The sequence below is a fragment of the Jaculus jaculus genome, chromosome 4 (genome assembly GCF_020740685.1).
Source record: "Jaculus jaculus isolate mJacJac1 chromosome 4, mJacJac1.mat.Y.cur, whole genome shotgun sequence".
In the NCBI taxonomy this organism is placed as follows: Eukaryota; Metazoa; Chordata; class Mammalia; order Rodentia; family Dipodidae; genus Jaculus; species Jaculus jaculus.
Window position 1 is genome coordinate 171,906,878 of NC_059105.1, and position 19,875 is coordinate 171,926,752.

The following is a 19,875-nucleotide window of genomic DNA, read 5'->3' on the forward strand; positions in this document are numbered from 1 at the left end:
TTCATATATTCTCTATTAAAATGGAAAAAAGTAAAGTGAATTGCAAAAAGCAGTAACGGAAAAGCTGCTATGCTAGAGAATTGAGTGTTGTGAGAAACAAAGAGGACCCTCAGTATTTATGGTTCAAACTCATGTCCATGTGAATCCTATTGCATATATCTGATCTCATTCCAAACATGTGTTAAATTCTAATGCTTATAGAAACATAAAGGTACTGCTACAAGTGAAAATGGCTAGTAATTGTCATCAGTTTCCCAAAGGACTCTCAAATATTTTTGAAAACATTTTCGGTTTTCTTTAAACCACATGAATTTATAAGCCTATCATTACTTCTGCATTGTAAGATTCTTCTGAAGATTGATTTTCTCTAAAACTTTTCAACCATAGTGCAGGGCTTTCTCTCTAGTAAGGAGATTAAATGTTTCTGCTTAGAGTGCTGAATAATGGACATAGGGATTCCCTTCCTATGTAAGAGAAATAAGGTCTGAGTATCACTCTACTCCTTCTATACTAAAGAACATGGTCCCGAGCCTTAAGGAGAAATCATGTATTAATGCAGTATAAGATTTATGGGAGAAGAGTTTTAAATTTTCATTAATTGTTTTAAAATATATACCTCCCCATCCATTTATTTGCTCAGAATTGTTATAATTCCACAGAAAAATAAAGATCAGTGACTATTAAAGAGAAATTCAGTAAAACTTGCCTGGCAGGGTGTAGGAGACACACCCTGAGGATACTCAACACCTCCCAAAGCAGAAATCCAGAGGCTTCTAAGAGCTCATCACTGAGGTAAGCTTAAAACTCACCCACCATGGCTCAGGGAATTTTGTGGAAAGATTGCAAGAGCCACAGATTGAGACATCTTGCAGAGAGGCATTCCCTCCCCCTGAAAATAACTAACTACTGCTCCCACAATGTGTAAGCCACAACCCCGTGGGCAACACCCGCAACCCCACTGAGAAGGGTCCCCAATGGATTGCAGACAGGGACATGGTAAAGGAGGGTACCAACACGTGATGTATGCATATAAAACATCTTAATAATAATAATAAACACTAAAAATTGGCTGGCAGGATCATCTTAGATTATTAGTAACTAATAATATTCTAAATACAATGTCTATGAAGTGAAAATCCAAAAGTGCATATACTTGTGAATAAGAAGAGCAATAAGTGACACTTTGCTGGGTTCGCATTGAAATTTTTTCTCTATAAAAACCAGAGGCATGGCTGGAGAGATGGCTTAGTGATTAAGATGCTAACCTGTAAATCATAAAGACTCAGGTTCGATTCCCCATTACCCACATAAGACAGATGTGTAATTTGGAAAAATGTTTCTAGGGTTTGTTTGCAGTTGCTGGGGCCCAAGCACATCCATTCTCTCTCTCTCTCTCTCAAATAAATAAATAAAAATATTTTTTTAAAAAACAGAGACAAAGTAAAAAAAAAATGGATTTAAAACTTTCACTCTGTTAAACTAAAATTATTTAAATTTAGTGATGAGTTTTTCTGGGGTGTCCAGTGATATACACCAGTATATAAATACAGGCATTAACTGCCCGATTTTATATGATTCTTAATGATTTGTTACCTATAGTTCATAAATAGAGTCCAAATTTGCAATGAGGTGGTTATGCTGTGATTTGGAGATTGAAGTTTTTGATGGTTCAACTCTCTGGAAATGGCTCTCGGCCGCTTTTCTAGAGTAGGATAAGTGAGGTAGGGGTCCGCCTGACTGGAACTGGCAATCTCCCACGGCCGGGGGTCCTGACCCATATAAAACTGAGGGCAAGCGCTGCACACCAGCGTCATCAGCATTCTCCCTCTCCACTTCCGCAGTGTGGTCTGAAAATGGCCTGCGCCCCCGCCTCCGGCTGCTGTGACACTGGAGTTTTGATGGATGCAATCCAAACCGAATGTGAAAATAAACACTTTCTTTTCTGGTTTCTTTACTTGCTCCTCAAGAATTTGACCACAACAATAAGAAAGTAACTAATATATATATAATGATAGTTTTCTTCGGAATAGCCTCAACCCAGCTTTCTAAACACAAATGATTTCTAGATGCTTGTTGGGTTGGGATTTTGTTCATTATTTTTCTTAAACTTTTATAGTTATGGATATATTTTAGCTATTTCTACTTATGTATAAAACATTGCTGTCACTTAACCTAAAAACAAATGCTCATTTATACTTAAAAATGAATGATCATAGACATTTAGAATAGACTATATTTTAGTCAGTTATGGACATATACAAAACGTTTTATCTGTGTAGGCATGTGCATGCACTCTTAGATGTTGTTCAACAAAAAAAATAATCCATTCTTTATTCCATCTTTACTGTGAGTCATGTAACTTATAAAATTTACTAAAATGGTTAGCAACAGTTTGTGCATGCAAACAACTTATAAAATAATTTACTGTCTATATTTTGTAATTCTATTTATATCTTAACATATATATTCTTACTAAAGCATTTAAAATTTGAATTTTATTTGAATTTTCTTTCTTTTTTTTCAGGTTTTTTTTTTTTTTTTTTTTAGGTAGGGTCACTAGCTCAGGATGAGCTGGAATTCACTATGTAGTCTCAGGTTTGCCTCAAATGCATGGCAATCCTCCTACCTCTGCCTCCCGAGTGCTGGAATTAAAGGCGTATACCACCACACCCAGATTTGAATTTTATTTCTTATTCTTTTAAGTTATAATTGCTAAGTTTTACACTGCAAAGTGGTACTTCACATGTAAAGTATGTTTGTTTGCTTATTTGTTTAAATGATTTTTAAAATAAATTATGAAATAATAGGGCTTTACCTCAAATCTCTGGCATCATTATCAGGTGTTTCACTTTCAAACATGCTGCAAACTCTTGGGGTTAGTCATACACTGGTTTAAGTAGACATCTTCCATAGAAATTTAAATATGAAAAGGTAGACTGCATTCTACATATATCATTCCATGACCATTAACATATTCCATGTATTATGCATTTAAATTCTCGCCTTTAAATTGTTTCCTTATGCCTTCATAGTTTAATACTTTACAGAAGAGTGTTGCTAACAATAATTTATCTCAGACTTATTTGTCTGGAAAATCCTCATTTCTACTTCCTTTTTAAAAATTATATTTTCCTTCTGAACACTAAATGCATGTCTTCATTTTGTTCTGGTTTGCATATTCTGATGAGAATTCAGCTGAGATTCTGACTCTGTAGATACTGACTCCCTTCCACCCTTACAACACTTTCCTAACACTTTAGTCAAGGTTTGCTGACTGTCTTCTGTATTTATCAATTTGTCAGATATATCTAATTTTATTTTTCATTTGTTGGGAACCCAACAAAATTTTTATTTGTTGGATTTTATGTCTCCACCGTATAAGGAATCTCCGATTATCTGTACTGTAGCTCCCTGTGGCAGCATGCTTATCTGCCATGGTTTAATCAGAAAATCTTTCTTCCAGGAGATTTAATTTGCTTTGTCTTATCTTCCTTTGTTTGGCAATGCCTCCATTTGTACCTGAATTTGGCCATGAACTTGCATTCCTTTTCCTAGTGATGCAATTTTTCATCTTATTTCATGATAAAGAGAAAGAAAACATAGTATCTTAAGTATGTTGTTTCTTATATACTTTTAACTTGAAATCACCCCATATGGAAAAGTGACATATTCCAGGGTCATGGTCAAATTCTTCTACATTTCAATAGTAAAACAAAATAATTTCACTGTTTTCATTTTGTTTTGTTTTTATCTTCCAAGTAGGAATCCAGAGTGATGTATTTGGTAGTATCCTGTTGTTATGAAAATGTGCCAGATAAAAATCCCAAACCAAAAACAAAAGGAAAGATTTATTTTTGATCAGAGTTTCATAAGTTTTCCTCCTTGGCTTCTTGGCCTATTTCCTTTGTGCTTGTCATTGTGGCAAGGAGGGGATGGGACAATTTATCTCAACACAGGTCAGCCAGAGAACATGACATGAGGGAGCCTAATGTCCCAGTGCCTTCTTAACAGACATGCTCCAAGCCACCTAACCTTCTTCCTCTCAGAATCACATCGCAGATGTCTTTAAACTCCCAGCTGAGCCATAGACATGCTGGAAAATAGTTGAATATATGTCAATGAGATATATTTGAAGTCCACATCATAAGTGATTGTTTAAACTTTGAGAAATGATCCAGTAACCTTGTGTATAGAATAGCCAGAAGAAGTAACAGAGAGGGAGAACACCTAGATAATCAAATAGATGGGGCAGAGAGGAAAGTATCAGAGAAAGTGGCCCACATTCTAAAGAAAAGAGACTGATTTGTTGGAGACATGGGAGCATCTATGAATGTGTGTTCCAGAGAAACTTAAGTTACACAGAATAGTGATTGTAAGTAACCCACATCACCACTTATTAGTAACTTGACAGCTCTCTTTAAGACCAACCAAATCAATTGTTTGCTAAAACAAACTATAAACAAAAATATAAAAGAGTGCAAGACACTATGCATAATATGTCAAAGGTAAGGACTAGAATATAACCTAAAATTAGGCAACTTGCAAATAGCTAAAAACTGTGAGCCTATCTAAAAAGAATGGACAATAATGGCAGTGTTACAAAAATTCTAAGACTAGGAATTTATGGTGTATATTTTGATATAGTAATATGAAGACATTAGATTTAAAAAGAATCATACAACTCAGGCAGATTTTTTTAAAAAGTGGAGAGGGCTAGAGTGATGGCTTAGAGCTAAGGCATTTTCCCGCAAAGCCTAAGGACCCATGTTCTATTCCCTGTATCCACATAAGCCAGATGCACAGAGTAGCACATGTGTCTGGAGTTCATTTTCAGTGGCTAGAAACCTTTATTTCCTCCTTTCTCTGCCATTTTTACTCAGATAAATATTAAAAATAGTGAGAGATTAAAAAAAGCAAAAGTTACATGGATATTATACATAAAATATGTATGCACACATACTAGATATTTCTAATATAGCAAGATATAAAATTAACACACACAATTAACATAATTCATACAAAATCTATAAATAGCCAGGCATGATGGTGCACACCTTTAATCCCAGGGCTCAGGAAGCAGAGGTAGGAGGATAGTCATGAGTTTGAGGCCACCCTGAGACTACATAGTGAATTCCAGGTCAGCCTGGGGTAAAGCGAGACTTCACAAGATCAACCAATCAATCAATAACTATATAACAGAATAGTGTTCCTACCAATTTAAAATAGCAACAAGTATGCTTAAATAATTATGCATTTAATGTGCACAATTTTTGTGATAAAAACTTTAAAAGATATACTGTCAATAAATTTGATAAACTGGTGCGTACCTTGAAAGCTCCATATCTTCAATGTTCACCATAGAAGAAAGAGATAATCTCTTCCTCCTCTCTATGACCCTCCATTCTCCTTCCCCTACTGCTCCTCTCCCTTCTCTCTAACTTATGTTGATGCTTATGGAATATAGAAGTAAAAACAGGTTTTTCTTTGCAAATGCTTCTAAATGAGTAAATGTTTTCACAGCAAGGTTTGCAGGCAGCTCAGTGAGGGCGGCGCTTGCAACTTTTTCCGCAGACTTGCCGACTTCCCAAGTCTCTGGAACCTACTACCTCCGCCCAGGAAGGAGCTTTCAGTTTCTCACTAGCGTTGCTCGGCGCCTGTTCTCTGTTCATCACCACGGCATCTGTGGGGAGTGGTATGCGACCTTTCCGTTCCATCGCTGGCGTCTGGCCCTTGGGTTGTGTCAAGCATGGCAGGGACTCAAGCTGCTCCAGATTAGGAGCCGCAGGTGACAGGGAACATGCTGCATTTCTCGTTTTGTGTTTCTGCGTTGGTTGAGTATTATCTGTTCCAAGTCCATTCATTTTCCTGCAGTTTTCATTATATCTTTTTGCTTACCACTGAGTAGCAGTCCATTGTGTAAACGTTCCTCATCTTCACCATCCGTTCTTCCCAAAGATGGGCACCTGGGAAGGATTTTTATGTCTGGATTCTGATTCTCCCCCTGGGAACTAAAAACTCTGGATAGCTTATGTTTCAGAGCATACCATGATGTAAACATAAAGAAAGTAAACTTAGAAGAGGGAAAAAAAATAACTTCTTTCCCTCAAAGTGAAAGCACACAGTCACAACCCTTTAAAATAGTTCCTTCTGTTTTCTCAAAAACAACACAGTCATTGTGCCTGTAACTCCTTACTTGGGAGAGTTCCAGTCTTAATGTTTTATTCTCTCCTTTCCCATCCCCCCTTTTTTTTGAGGTAGGATCTTGCTCTATGCCAACATGACCTGGATTTCACTCTGTAGTCTCAGTGTGGCCTCAAACTCATGGTGATCCTCTTACATCTGCCTTCCAAGTGCTGGGATTAAGGGTGTGCACCACCATTCCTGGCTTCATTCTTAATTAACTCTGAAATTGTATTTATGCCGATATTTTTTCTGTGGCTGATTTGTAAGTGTAAAACCAGAGTTTCATTATTCCATCACAATCTTGTACTTTCACATTGGGTCCCTTCCTATCAATATCTCACTGGAGAAACTTGGCCAATGGCTCAACCAGTGCTATCATTCTGTGTTGAAGTACTTGGGTGAACAATGTCGTGTACAAATTGAGGCAAGTTCAACATGTGAAAAGAATAAAATTCACTAATAAAACCACTTGACAATTAATATTATAGCTATTTTCTTCTGCTAAGAAATAGGGGATAAGATTAACATCCATGAACTTTGACATAAATTGGAACAACACTTAGAAAACAGCAGCATGTCCCTGAGCCGTACGCTAAGTGTTATGTATCACTAAAATTTCAATCAATCAAAAATATTCTAGGGCTGGAGAGATGGCTTAGCGGTTAAGCGCTTGCCTGTGAAGCCTAAGGACCCCGGTTCGAGGCCCGGTTCTCCAGGTCCCACGTTAGCCAGATGCACAAGGGGGCGCACGCATCTGGAGTTCGTTTGCAGTGGCTGGAAGCCCTGGCGCGCCCATTCTCTCTCTCCCTCTATCTGTCTTTCTCTCTGTGTCTGTCACTCTCAAATAAATAAATAAATAAAATTAAAAAAATATATATTCTAAAGTGAGCCAGGTGTAGTGGTGCATGCCTTTAATTCCAGCACTTGGGAGGCAGAGGTAGGAGGATCACCATGAGTTCGAGGCCACCCTGAGACTCCATAGTGAATTCCAGGTCAGCCTGAGCTAGGGTGAGACCCTACCTCAGAAAAAAAGATGAAAAAAAAAAAAATTCTAAAGTAACCTTTCCATCTAAGGTAGAACCTTTAATCATAAGAACAGTTGTTGCTTTGATTTCAGTTATAAAAATCAATAAAAATCTACTAGATTTTGTTTATATATTCCTTAGAAGAGTGTATTAAGCAATGCTTACAGTATGACTAGCTTTTTTAAAAAAGAGTATTAGCATGGCTTGTTCATTTTACTCGGTTGGTCCTCCGATTTAAATTAGAGTGGATTTAGTGGGAGGGAAGGGGAAGAGTGAAGGGCAAGAGAAGGATCAAAATGAATTGAATCCATGTATGTAATGGTCAAAAAAAGAAAATAGGGCAGGGAAGATGACTTAGCATTTAGGACACTTGCCTGCAAAGCCAAAGGACCTGGGTTTGATTCCCTAGTGCCCACATTAAATCAGATGCTCAAGGTGGTGCATGCTTCTGGAGTTCATTTGCAGTGGCTAGAGGCCCTTGTGTGCCCATTCTTTTCCCCTTCTCTTCCTCCCTCCTCCCTTCCCTCTCCTCTCTCAATTAAATAAATGAATGAATAAAATATTTTTAAAACATGGAAAATAATAATAAAATTTAGTAGCCTGTAAAGAATCAGACTTAAATGAACAAAAATATATTTAATAGGGTTGGAGTGATGGCTTACAATTAAAAGCTTGCCTGTGGATCCTAAGAATCCTGGTTCAAGGATCAATTCCCTAGCACCCACATAAGCCAGACACACAAGGTGGTGCATGTGTCTGGAGTTCGCCCATTCTCTCTCTCTCTCTCTCTCTCTCTCTCTCTCTCTCTCTTCTTCCCTGCCTCTGCCTCTTTCTCTCTCTGTCTGTCTCTCACTCAAATAAATAAAGTATAAAAGTAGACAAAGTTTTTTTTTTTTTAAAGAAAAGAATCAGGCTTATTTTTGGCATTTTTTTAAAGATAATATATTCCTTCAGTGATGGTTTGAGCCAGATGTCCCACATAAATTTATGTGTTATGAATGTTTGGTCTCCAGATGGTGGCAACTTGGGGGCTGAAGCCTTGCTGTAGGAGTGGTGTACCTGGGCGGGCTGAGGCATGCTATAGCAAGCCCCTCCTTGCAATGGCATAGCTCACGTCTTTGCTATTTCTCACCTCCTGTCACAAGGGGTGACGTCCAGCCTCTGTTCTGGCCATACTCTTCCCCTGAGTTAGCACGGCCGTTATTCGCAAGACTTAATTCAGCTGATGTTTGGATGCTCTGGAATTTGTATCGCAACAGTGATGTATAAAGAACATAATGAAGTTTACTTTGTCAATTACAAGGAAAGCATGTCCCGAACAGTGGCAGATACACATCTCTAGGGTTACCACTCTACTTGTCCTTATGTATTGTTGATGTACAGTAAATGACTTCAGTTTTACAAGGTGATGTGCCTTGAAGAGATAAATCAAAACTCTGCAACAGCTAACTATAGGTAGAAATCAGGGCTAAGTCATAGACCTACAAGCAGGTAGGATGGAAAAATACAGGAGGGACTGAAGAGACAAGCATTTTGTCAAGATGAGACACTTCTTTTAGCTTGGTGGAAAGTGCTTGTGTTTGAAGAGTCAGAGCTCACAGCTGAGAGTTGAGAGATGGCCCGGTGGTAAAAGTACTTGCCATCAGTTTATCAAACCCAGTTTGATTCCACAGGAACCTTGTAAAGCCACATGCACAAAATAGAACACACGTCTGGAGTTTGTTTGCAGTGGCTGGAAGCCTGGTGAGCCCATATTCTCCTCTATATCTCTCACTTTGCTTGCAAATAAGTAAGTAAGGGAATAAGTATAATATATATAAAGTATATATAAATAAAATATTAGAAAAAACTTGCAGCTGTTAGTAATCTCATAAAAGTGTATGTGTGTGTGTGGTGTGCTGGGCTTGGTGGCACACACCTTTAATCCCAGCACTTAGGAGGCAGAGGTAGGAGGATCAACATGAGTTCGAGGCCACCCTGAGACTACTTAGTGAATTCAAGGTCAGCCTGGACCAGAGTGAGACCCTACCTCAGAAAACTGAAAAAAAAAATATGTGTGTGTGTGTGTGTGTGTGTGTGTGTGTGTGTGTATGTGTGTGTGTGTGTGTGTGTGTGTACAGGCACATGAAGGCATGCATCCAGGCTTTATAGAAGGGTGAGGAACTGAAGAAAGGTGTGAGGGGTAACAGAAAACATAATCCTGTCAAATACATGCAGAACTGCCTGGCAACACAATGTTGTGTGCAAAGAGCGAAATGGCCTTATGTTAAAGGAATTGACAGATGTTGAGAAAATTTTCTATTGATAAAATAATTCATATAAGAAAGCTATTAAAATGCCTGATAACACACAAGTACTATTTATTGACAAGAAAACCAAAATGAAGAATCCTGTACTAGAAAAGTAATTTTTTTTAAATTTTATTTATTTATTTGAGAGCGACAGACACAGAGAGAAAGACAGATAGAGGGAGAGAGAGAGAATGGGCATGCCAGGGCTTCCAGCCTCTGCAAACGAACTCCAGACGCATGCGCCCCCTTGTGCATCTGGCTAACGTGGGACCTGGGGAACCGAGCCTCGAACCGGGGTCCTTAGGCTTCACAGGCAAGTGCTTAACCGCTAAGTCATCTCTCCAGCCCAGAAAAGTAAATTTTGACACTATTTCTAGACCTAGTTTTTTTCTCTGAAAAATCGATAGGCTTCCATGATTGTAACACCATGGGAACTTTGTCCTCTTCCCCTTCCCTCACGCTGCTGGAGACTGTGGCTTTTATAACTTTTACATCTTGGTCTTCACATATCCCATTCCTTCTGCCTGAATAAATTATAACTGCCAGGATTGGGGAACAACAGCAACAGAAACAAAGAGCAAAGCAATGTAATTTCAGAAATGTTAGGAGCATTCATGCTTCCGAGGAGGAAGTAAGGTCAGTATTAAGGAGTGTGGGGTAGTTCACTTCCAGTGGCATCAGCAGCACTCAGAAGCTGAGGAGTCCAGTGAAAGAAGTACCTTCAGACATTTGGGAAATGGTAAAAGCACTAAAGGAAGCAGCGGGTTGTGAATGGTACAACATCATGAGATGGGGATTTCCTTCTCATGCATGAGTGAAAAAAGGAGCTCTTTGGCAAGGAGTCTACTCCTGATGAAGATGTGCACATTGCTACATTGACAACACATTAGCCAACTGTATACACTTGCTTAAGCTAAGTAAATAGAGCAGGGCCAGGGCTGAAAGAATAAAGTCTGCTTCTTTTTCAAAAGTTCTGTGTTGAGTGAAATGCCACCAAGCAACAGTATATTACAGAATAGCCCATGGTGACAGGCAAGGTGGAAACTTCAGTCTGATATTATTTTATGAGTGACCACAGCTAAACCAACTGTCCATCCACCACCTCCCTCATCAGACAACAGCCATCAGCACTGAATGAAAAATTCTCCACCTGTTAAGTGATTATTACCAATTTGTAGCAACAAGGTACATTTTAATGTAAACATTGGAGGCTGGAGAGATTGCTTAGTGGTTAAGGAACTTGTCTGCAGAGCCAAAGGACTCATGTTTGATTCCCCAGGACCCATGTAAAGCTGGATGCACAAGTTGATTCATGTATCTGGAGTTCATTTGCAGTGGCGGGAGGCCCTGTTGTGCTAATTTTCTCTCTCTATCTCTATCTATCTCTATCTCTATCTATCTCTATCTCTATCTATCTCTATCTGCCTATCTCTCAAATAAATGCAGTGTTGTTAAAAAGGATATGCTTTACATTTTAGACCAAATCCTAATACATACACAATACAGTATAGTTTAGCATAACTTTTATATGCACTTAAGACTTCCAAAATTATCACTCACTTTATTACGGATTTGCTTTATTTGTTGTTGTTGTGATCTGAATTTAAAACCTCAGTATGAATGAGAACAGGTAGGCAGATACATATAGAGAAAAAGACAAGTACAATTGGATTGTCATATTTCTCATCAAAGGTTAATCCAGGCAGTTTGACTCAAAGCCATTTGCTTTTTGAAATTCCATAGCATTAACAATATGTCACACTGGTAACAATGGCCTGTTTATTTTCATGATATTTTTATTTCTTTCATTCTACAGATGAGGAGAAAAGGGCACAGAGAAGTTGGCAAACCTGCCTTGTGTCAGATACCTGTATGATGTGTCCCTAAAATGACAGTGTAGAAGTTGAATTCCTAGACTGTCCCTTAATTCAATTAGGCTTATTAGGTTTTAAATATCCTATAAATAGCAACAGTTTGAAAAACTTTATGATTGTATTTACTTACAGAAGTGACTTATTTTCCATCAAAATTGTATTCCTATTTATTGTAAGAATGAAGAAGCACTACGGAATTATGAAATATTAGTGATGGAGCAATGGCTTAGCTATTAAGGTTCTCTGCATGCAAAGCCTAATGACCCAGGTTCAATTTCTCACTACTCACATGAGGCAGAGGCACAAGGTGGCATTTATGTCTGAAGTTTGTTTGCAGTAACTAGAGGGCCTGACCTGCCCATTCTCTCTCAATCCACCAGCTTCTCTCTCTCTCTCAAATAAATATACAAATAAATATATTTTTAGAAAATTTTAACTTAAAAATTAATTTGACAATTGCACCCAACCATCCTGAATTTAATGATATGAAAGTATACAAATTGTTTCCCAGAAGATTACTTATAACCTTTGTAAGTTGAAGAAAGCTCCCTAGAAATATTTGATTGTATGTCTGGGTAATGCAAGGGTATAGAACCTCACTAATGAATATGATAAAAGCATAAACGGACCAAAATTTGAACAAAAATTAAGTCAGACAACCTCCATTTCTCTTATCATGTCTTTAGGGTACAAGGTTTCTAGATGTATACAGATAATAAGTATATTTGTATCATCTTTATGTATAATCATCAAGTTTTACTTCATCTGCTAACAGAAAAATGGTGAGAGTCAAAGATTAGCCCAGTTTGAGCACATGTAGTACAGTTTCCATAATATTGAACTCTGGAGGAGTCATGTGCTACACATACACGCCAGCCGTCACCAGTGCCTCTCCATACCTATGCTTCTATTATTCCTTTCTCTGTCATATGCATATTGGCTTTCTATACTTTAGCCATATTTCTGCCCAGCTACATAAATCCATTTATTATTTATTTCACTAGTGAAGATTTTTCTCTAAATAGTCGTACTGACTTTACAAAATTGAAGCTATTTTTATTTTGCTGTAGTCCAGGCTGACCTGGAGTTCAGTATGTAGTCCCAGGTTGGCCTTGAACTCACAGGGATCCTCCTACCTCTGCCTCCTGAGTGCTGCGATTAAAGGTGTGCTCTACCACACCTAGATTAAAACTATTTTAAATAGACAAAGATTCCATCAGAGGAAAACATATTCCTATTTCAGCTAAAGGGTGATGTGCTAGAGTCAGGCTCATCAAGAACATAAGTGTTTGTGAGCTAACTGTTACTGTGGGTCATACCCTATGGACTGCGCTATCAACTCTAAATGAGAAATCACATCCCAAGTGATCACAGAGTCTGTTGCCAAGTAAATATCACATGATTTGCTTGATTTATAAATAATTATATTTTCAGTTATTATGAGAATGATACAGATGTTTAAAATGCTAACAATACCACCAGGAAGTTACCAACATTGGGTTGAATTACATTATTTTTCTGCCTTATTAGATTATGCAGGAAGCCATCTCCAGCAGCAGGAGGCAAAACAATGTTACCCACACTTCAAAATGAGACAAGACAGACAGGAAGTCCTTGGTGTTGGCCATGCAGAGGCCCTGTAAGTGGATCTGGGGCAGACAGTCTAATGGGCTAGATGACAGGAGGTGATGGCGGTCCATCCGTCTGCTCTGGCCTGATGAGTTGATCACATCAACAGACCTGCCAGTCAGTTTTCAAAGAGTGACGCATAGCCGAAGTTAGATTGCTGGAATGTCCATCTACTTAACAGGAAGGCAGAAAGAAACCCAATGTTGTACGAAGAGCAAATCTATTCATTACATGTCATGTCTGCCTTATTTTATATACCTTTAACCCATTTTGTCAAATAAGTATAGCCTTGCACTGCAATTTTGAAATCTACTTATATGTGTACTTCATGCTGATATTATTCTTGTTCTCTGATTTTCATTTTGCCTTTTCAAAAAAAAAAAAAAAAGAAGAAGAAGAAAATAACAGCAAAACTCCACTGTAAATGTAACCAGATCACTGGGATTCAAATCATTTATATCAGCTCCTGTGTCCTTATAGCAGGAATTTAGTTACTTTCTCTTTCTGTGTAGTATTGAATATTATTTTGTACTGATCACTTCTTTTGATCACTTTGGACAAATCAGTTGACAGTAACATATACAGTGTAATTGACTGTACATTGGGAAATAAATAAATATTCTTTAACTGATTGTTCCCATTCACGTTGGTATTGTGTATTTGATCATGGTGAGTAAAGACAGGTGAGTGGGCTCATGACCTTCTTTATGAAAATAAATGTGTCCACTCTCTTATCTCCTGAGCTACTGGGCTTGTTAGAGTCTCTGACTGAAGATACCCAAGGGGGCACACATGTCTGGAGTTCGTTTGCAGTGGCTGGAGGCCCTGGTGTGCCCCCATCCTGATTCTTTCTCTTTCTCTCAAATAAATAAATAAATAAATAAATAAATAAATAAATAAATAAATAAAATATTTTAAGAATTTTCTGACTGAGAAGTGCCCTTCTGTGCACAGTTCCTATTTATCCCGTGTGTGCCTTGTGTGTGTTTACATCACAAAATGCATTGACACCATCTTTCTAATTTCCCTGAAAATGTGCTCTCAGCTTTTAATTCATCCTGAACTACACAATACCAATGATGATTTATATGTGTCATAGTTTGGCTGGCCCTTTAAAATTACATAAGAAATCAAATTGAGAAAATAAATTCAGGGACCAGTTGGGAACTTTGCTTCCTTGCATACCTCACCTGGGCTGTACCCACTCATTAGGTACCTTCCTAGGAAGACACAAGAAGTTCTGTTTCTGCTCTGTACTGTATAGTCAGTGATATTTCAACGAGAATAAATGTGAGGTTTATGCAGATACGATTCTTTATCTCTTTACATAGGAATGTACCGAAATCTTTGTAATACTTACAAAGTCTTTCACAGAGGCTCCCAAGAACTCATCACTAAAGCAGACGCAACATGGACCCAACATGGTCCATGGAAATTTTGCAGAAGAGGAGGCGGAAAGAATGTCAGAGCCACACGTTGGGTCATGATATGCAGAGACATTTCTCCTACCCATAACTATGGGCTTACTCCACAATTCATGACCCATATACCTCAATAAGGAGGGGCCAAGGGGAGCTGGGAGGACAAGGAAGGAGGCTAACAATGGTTCCAACTTGTCTGTTTTCACTGAGTACAAAACTAATTAATAAAAAATAAAGTCCTTTTGCCCTCTTAATTTTTGGCCACCCCTAAGCATGACTTAATAGATACCTTTTATTTATACTATTATATAAATTTTGGATTCTCTGGAATATATTAGTCAAAGGAGAACTGTCTTAGGTCACACATTAAAAGCTTTAAGTTCTGCCAGTGAGAGATGCCATCATTTGCAGGCTGTCTTGTTGAAGGTATGCACAACCTATTAATTTTCTCAGAAGACTTTGTTCTACAACTAGAAGCCAGTGAAATTTTGTTGTTGCACACCCTAGAAATCCCCTGTTTAAACAGCCATGGTTTTTGTAAAGCACACACAGAATTTTCAATGAAGAATATTTGCCTCAATTGTCATTTTAAATAAATAATAATTAGGAAAAGTTGTCACAAATAAATGTACCTATTGCTCATCTCATCCAATGTCTTTACCAAATAAGAAAGTTGAGATTAGAGATTTAGAAATAAAATTAAGATTTATTTCTTTTATTTTCAGCAAAATAATACTTTGCATAAGAGAGATAAATTTAAATCTTAATGAATGAAAATCAGATACATGTCAGTACTGAATTGTGTTAGAATTATTGCATTAGATCTTCTCCATTATTTTGATTCTTATTTTTTGCATGTCTATGTGTGTGATGTGCGTGCGTGTATGTACGAATATGGATGCAAGTTCATATGCATGTGTCTGTGTGGGTGGGTGCACACGCACATGTGTGTATGTTGATGTAGAATCCAGAGATTAAACACTCTCCACCTTTAATATTATTATTATTATTGTTATTATTATAATTATTATTGCTATTGTTATTATTGAAGTCAGAGTCTCACAGTGAACCTAAAACTGTTCAGGGCTATCTCCAAACATTCTCTTGCAGCAGTCTTTCCATTTCCAATAGTGGGATATCGGGGCTGTTGGTACACACCCCCATATCCAGCTTCTACATGAACCCTTGGAATCCAAAATTAGTTCTTCATGTTTGTGTCACAACACTTTATGCATTGACTCATCTTCACAGCTCATACGTGGTGACTTTATCTCATGAATACTTTCTAATTCTTTAAAACAAGCTTCACAAAGAATCCTATCAGCAGAATTCACATTTGTAGAGTAGCTAAATCTCTGGTTATTTAATTCAGATAATTTCTTCCCAAACATCCAATGTCAAATTAGGTCAGATGAATAATAATTGGATCTAATTAGCTTTCCTAAAAGCTGCTAATTCCTTCACCTGGAGCAAAATGGAAGACTGTGAGGCGTATAGTATCAGCATGGAAAACAATGCTAGGCAAAAGCATGAAATTTCTTGCTCCGTATGTTAACATCTGTTGAAACATTCCACTCAGGTTGAAGTACATATTTCTAATAACACAAGTATGTTGTGACAGTTTCTGTATCACATTTTAATGAGTATTAAATAAAAGTAAATATTCAAGTGAGCATTTGATCATCGAAGATTAATTTCCTTAGACATAATGATTATTTGTGATGGTGAAAACAGCATAACTTCTACATGATATAAAAAATTCTGTGGTTTCTTTAGGGTGCTTTTAAGGTAGAGAATGAGTCTGTAAAAAAATTAACATGAGGTGGAGTATGTGTTGACAAAAAGTGCGGTATTACTCTTTATTCAGACTGGAGTTTTTTTCCAGTTGGATAAAAAGCAGAAACTAGGGAATAAAATTTGGAAGTCTTTGATAAACAATGAGTCTCAAATAATTGCAATTTTAAAAAGGCTGCAAATCAAATGTATGTGATTTATCTTTAAGAATGTTCTCCCTTGATTTTTAATTCTCTAAATTTAAAATGATCTAATTCGCTGCAAATATGCATTATCAGCTGTGAAAAAATGAAAATCTGTCATGACTAATGTTTCAACTACAGAAAAATAAAGTTTAGCCAGGTATGGTGGCACACGCCTTTAATCCCAGAACTTGGGAGGCAGAGGTAGGAGGATTGGTATGAGCTCGAGGCCAGTCTGAGACGACATAGTGAATTATAGGTCAGCCTGGGCCAGAGTGACACCCTACGTCAAAAAATAAAATAAAATAAAATAAAATAAAATAAAATAAAATAAAATAAAATAAAATAAAATAAAATAAAATAAAATAAAATAAAATAAAATGAATAAATAAATAATAAATTCTGTTCCCAAGTGTGTGTGTGTGTGTGTGTGTGTGCACGCACATGCGTGTGTGTGTGCACACACATGCATGCATGTGCACAAGTGTGTGTGTGTGCATGTGCTTGAGTGTGTTCATTGAGAACATTTGTACATGAACATGTTGCAGTCTGCGCGTACTCCCAGTGGCTTGTGCTCTTAGCTGTCCATCCCCGTGAAGGTGCTCCTCAGTGGCTGATCTGCGATCTCCACAGGTTCTTGAATGCACTGGTCAGCCTCTGTGAAGCCTCAGAGTACACCTTGCCACCCTATAGCTCTTACGATCTGCTCAGGTCCCTACCACATTTTATGACTGCATTGACTGACTTTTTATTGCAGTTTTTCAGTTATTTGTATATTTTAGATAATAAACCTCTGTTGTATGTATAGCTGGAAAATATTTCCCCATAATGTAGGTTGTCTATAGACTCTATTGATGGTTTTGTTATCTGTAAAATATCTTTGAAGTTTCATGAAATACGAATGCATGCATGTATTTATGAGAGAGAGAGAGGGAGAGACAGAGAGAGAGAGAGAGAGAGGGAGGGAGGGAGAGAGCAGAAAGTTCTTAATGAAGCAATACAAACAGCCTATAAACATCTAAAAGTAAGTCCAATGCCAGAGAAATGCAAGTTAAAATTTGATATCCATCTGACTGTCATCAGAAGATCCAATGAAAATGAGTGATGGCAGAGGAGTAGCAAATGCTGGCCCCCAGTACTGCTGGTTGGGTGTAAATTTGTATGGCCAGTTTGGTGGTGTTTCAGTAAATGGCACAAACACCCCTGGTGACAACCGAGCTAAGGACAGCACAGCGTTGGCTGGTTTGCCCTCCACACAACTTGGGCCCCCTTGCTACCCAAAAGTGAGGGAGCATTTAGCTGAAGAGCACAATCAGTTCTGAACGATTGACTCGGACTTATGAACCTTACTTACAGCAAAGAATAATAAAATATCCATCAAACAGGCAAAACTGCCATAGTGCTGGACGATTAGTTTCCGTTTTAGTTTTCTTGCAAGTAGGTTTAAGTTCTCATGCATTCCTATGATATTATTGGCTTAGAGTCCCAGACATTGTCAGACCCATTACCATCAACTATAACAATATGTTGTGGGAATATAGCCAGGTGGCAAATTGCTGGTCCAGCATGAGTGAGTTCTGAGGTTGGCTCTCCAGTTCCACAATAAGTAAAAGTAAATAAATAAAGTATATGGTTATGAGTTGCTACTAGTTTCCATTACAAAAGTTCTTTGTGAAATTTATTTATAATAACGATAATGTCCCTGGAGTATTTTATGTGATTATATCATTAAGAATTTCACAACTATTTTGTTCATCTTAACTTCATGCTTAGATTTATCCTAAATATTCAAAGATGGATTAATGTCTAACCTCTACATATATGCATACAATTTCACTGGATGTAAGATAGATAGATAGATAGATAGATAGATAGATAGATAGATAGATAGATAGATGGAGATATAGATATATTTTACTGCTTTTCTATTTTTTGCACACTTTCTTCTCAGTTTTCCTTTTGTTGTTTGTGATGGTTCAACTATCATATATATATCTATATCTATCTACAATGTATTGAGCATAGGACATATTAAAAAATGAAGATTTAGCCAGGCATGGTGGCGCACACCTTTAATCCCAGCACTCAGGAGGAAGGGGTAGGAGGTTCACCTAGAGTTCCAGGCCACGCTGAGATGACATAGTGAATTAGAGGTCAGCCTGAGCTAGAGTGAGACCCTACCTTGAAAAACCAAATATAAATAAATAAATAAATATAAAGATTCATACAACTTTGAGTGACATGATGGATCTTTTGGAGCCTGTGTCTAATTTTCTCTGTGCAGAATAGAAGGTGACACTAATTTCTCTAGCACGTTTGAAGTTCAATCAGGTCTTAGGGATAGAGTTTGAAGATGACTGGGACATGCACAAAGATGTTGAGACTGTGCATACTCCATCAGTGCACAGTGCAGATGTTCCTGAGCATTTTAAATGTTTAATGCATGATTCCTATTCAAGATGGAGTTATATTTTTAATTTTTTTGTTCATTTTTCTTTATTTATTTGAAAGTGGCAGACAGAGAAAGAGGCAGATAGATAGAGAATGGGCACACCAGGACCTCCAGGCATTGCAAACAAACTCCAGACACCCCCTTGTGCATCTGGCTAATGTGGGTCCTGCAGAATTGGACCTCGAACCATAGGCTTCACAGTCAAGCTCTTAACTGCTAAGCTATCTCTCCAGCCCTGGAGTTACATTTTGATAATGGAAAATAGAATATACACACAATGAGAAAATTTTACAAACAAAACAAGTTTTGCAATATATTATTAAGTATCATTAAGTAAACAATTAGATGAGGAAAATAGTTCTCATACCATCCATATCTAAAGTCTGTTAAATATTTTAGAGTGATGGAGAGAGAGTGAGTGAGAGAAGGAGGAAGGAAGTGAGGGAGGGAGAGGGAGAGAATGGCTGCACCACGGCCTCCAGCTACTGCAAATGAACTCCAGATACCTGTGCCCCCTTCTGAATCTGGCTTAAGTGGGTCCTAGAGAATGGAACCAGGATCCTTTGGTTTTGCAGGCAAATGCCTTAGTGGCTAAAACATCTCTCCAGCCCCTGTTAAATATTTTATTTTACTTTTTTTGAGGTAGGGTCTTGGTCTTGCTCTAGCCCAGGCTGACCTGGAATTTACCATGTAGTCTCAGGCTGGCCTAGAACTTCTGATGATCCTCCTACCTCTCCCTCCCAAGTGCTGGGATTAAAGTCATGAACCACCACACCCTGCTCCTGTTAAATATTTTAAAACATTCAGTGTTCCCTCAATATTTGTGTATTTAGTTAAATATAATGTATTTGTTGGTTTATTCCTTTAAAATTGTGACATAGTTTTAGAATTCAGAAAACAAAGAAAAGTCTTCATTAAAATTTTCCATTAAATTTATTTATTAAAACACTTTTGATAATACCAGAACCCTTAGTAACAAAATTGAGAAATTTCTGTTAAAACATTGGAAAGTACATGTGACTCT